The following is a 3344-nucleotide window of genomic DNA, read 5'->3' as shown; positions in this document are numbered from 1 at the left end:
AAAAAAAAAAAAAAAAAAGCTGAAAAAGAAAAACCATTTGATATTTAAACCAAATAAGATCTATCTATTTTTTTTTTTTCTTTTTTTTGGATAAGTAATGACTTATTAAGGGCACCAAAAGGGGGTGCAACACGACCAGATAGGGTATATATATAAAAGGCTACCCTGAGAAAGAAAAACAAAAATATAAGGAAAAAAGAGAAATAAAAGGAAAGATAGGAAAAGTTCAGATAACTTCTTATAACCTAAATAACAAGAAACTCTAAAGAAACAGGCTGATCATGCAAATAAACCAGGCACAAGCTCCTCTCTTATTTGCTTATATGTATAGAATACATGTATTTGATAGAGTTTTTTTTTTTTTTTTTTTTTTTTGTTGACCAAAGTATTTGATAGAGTTTGAATTGCTAGTTTTGGCTAAAATATTTTTTAGTTGATTTTCTTTGTAAACAGTAAGTTTAGATAAACTCTATTATATTGCAAAGGCTGACTGGCATGAATCATTGTTTGTAACAGGACAACTATGACATGAAATGAGCATTGTGTTTTCTTCCCCAACAGTGATTTAGGGGGTGTTTGCCAAAGTTTTTAAAAACACTTCTCAAACAACACTTGTACAAATGGGTTTTCCTTGCCTCTCGCCATTAACACATTTTTCAAAACAAACCACAAAATACTTTTCAAAAAACTTCTCACACCTTCATATAGAAATGTTTTGAAAGTATATGCTCTTTCAGATGTAAAAACTGACCTCGTTACTTATACAAAAATTAACGATTGACCATGAGTGGAGGCCACCCCTTCACTGGAGGTGTGTCTTTCATCTCTGGTGTCCACCCTCACAAAAGTGGGGGACTCACTTCCTTTGTGCCTCTTGTGCAGGTGTAAGGGCGGTTCTTTCACCCCATAAAGGGCTGGGAGTGGAGACCCACCCTCTACGCCTCTCACGGAAGTGCGGGTTGAGGTCTCCACCCCTAACTTGCCACTTGCAGAGGAAAGGAGGGGGAGGCCCACCTTCCCCCTCGGGTGAAAGAGTGGCAGCCCAAGCTCCAACATATCTTCTTCTTTTTTTTTTATCTTTTTCTTTTTGGTTTTGTTTCTTTAATGTTTTAAAAATACTTCTCAGCTTTTTACTTTTCGAAAACAGATTGCATTTTACTAAACGAATTTTCTTCTGTAGACCCCACAGACCACTTCTTCAAATATGGCTTCACCGAAAACACTTCAATTTTTACTTTATCAAAAAGTCCTAAACCTGAAACACTTCTCAAAAACATCACCAAACAAGCTCTTACTTAGTAGGTAGGCATGCTAAGTATACTGTTTGTGCTGCATCTCTTGATTTTAGTTAAAGGACATGATAGAGAAGCTGCCCCCAGAGGTTTCTGACAGTGAAACCTTTAAAGCCATCCATTGTCAACTCTCAAGTTGAAGATTTTCTAAACACTACTGCTACATCTAATATTTCTTCTTCCTTGCCTACAAGCTTAGAGTCTGACCAACAATATTCACTTCATAAAACTCCATCAATCAATGAGTCTTCTAAAATGCTAGACAAAAGGATAGCCCGCAAAGATGTTGCAAGAGTTGCCAACTTGTCTCAGGATGGGGGAAATATTCTTCAGGAGAGTATTAGATCACCAAGTTCTAATACAAGAGCTGCTGTATCTCAACAAAGCTCAGAAAATGCCTCAAGAAAGCGCCGCTCCAGCGCACTGGAACTGTTGATCGTTCCGGTCCCAGTATTCGGTGACACCGGCCTTGGACTCGAACCTCTGAGTGGGTTCTTGAGCGTTTAAGTTGTCAATGTGGCATTCGGTCTGGAACCGTTGCTGCTGCTGGCGCTGTCGTTGGGTTTCTTGCGCTATCTGAGCAAAGCAGCCATGGAATAGAACGAAAAAGCAGAGGCTCAGAGAGAGCAAAGAAGAGTAAGCCATGGTAGTGGAGTGATTACCTTTAATTTCTGCTATGGTGAACATCCTTGCGTGGGGTGGTATTTATAGGGTGTAAATGGTGGATTGGTGCTTGGCACGCGGCGAATGGTTGAAGAGAATTTTGTTCTTTGTGGTGTAGGTTTTTACGTCTTGCATGCCCGCACAACCCTATTTTGCAAACACATAATCTTTTCAGTTGGGGTATGTGTCAGTCGTTTCTGAGAGGAGTGCATGGTGTTTAACGTTTGTACCAAGGAAGAGTGTGATTCGATATATACGAGTGCGCATCATCATCAATGAAGATTAAGGAGGATGCATGGCCTGGTTGGTCGGCTTTAGATCGGATGGTTCTCAACGCGCGTCCATGTTTGAGACTTGTATTGATTTTGGTTGCATGGCTGTCGGACCTCTTACATCGTTGACACACATGTATGTTTCATATATGCTTTGGTTGTGGTAGGTGGCAAAAGATGTCTGAGAACAGTTCAGTTCTCGTGAATCTTCTGTCCATATTAGAACTCGTGCAGCTAAGTCAGGAAAGGTAAAGCATACAACCAAACAAGGCAAGGATCTAGCACATTAAGGAAAATAGCAAATTGAGGAGAATCCTGTTCTAATACAGATTACGAAGTCATCGATATAAAATTGTTTTCTGTTTTGTTTTCTGTAACATAATTCCCGAAGCCCAAATTATGTTTGATTATGACATTCCAAATTTGGAGCTCTCACACGAACGCATCCAGTATGGCAGATATCGAATTCAAATGAATAAATTAATTAGCAAATTTTGGCCTATAATCTTTGTGCCAAAAATTATCTTAGATCAGAAAGGAAGAGAAACAGGTGCCACGTTATAAACTTATTGCATTCATATTTTGTGCAGGCAATCGATTCCTTCCATTACAATCATGCTACCCCTTGCCCCTCCAAACCTCTTAAAGGAAAAAAAGAAAGCCAATTTATTGCTGCTAACAGCTAGGGTAAACACTTTGGCTGACTATATATATTTAATTCATGTATCCTCTCCAATTCACCCTTCTTCTTCTTCTTCTTCATTTTTTTTTTTTAAAAAAAAATACTTAACTTCATTCATAACAAACTAGATTACAACATAAAAAAAATAAGAGGTGAGCACCTCAACAACAAACCCATACGTAAAAGACAATGCCCAAACAAAGTATAGGCAAGAGCATGAACCTCAAAAGAGCCATACATCTAACCCAAAACCTTTGCCAGGATAGAATAACAACCACTGGAGAGTGGTTGAGGGGGGAACAACACTGTAAAAAACATAACAGATTTAGTCATCAAGGAGCAACAAACTCCTGATTCAAACAGAAAACCAAAGACAGAAATAGAAAATAGCATGAAGAACTCAAAAAACAGCAGCTGCAGTGCAGGGGTGGACAC

Source organism: Corylus avellana, chromosome ca4, assembly GCF_901000735.1.
Source record: "Corylus avellana chromosome ca4, CavTom2PMs-1.0".
Taxonomy (NCBI): Eukaryota; Viridiplantae; Streptophyta; class Magnoliopsida; order Fagales; family Betulaceae; genus Corylus; species Corylus avellana.
The sequence above is the reverse complement of the archived record's forward strand: the minus strand, read 5'-3'. Positions refer to the sequence as shown.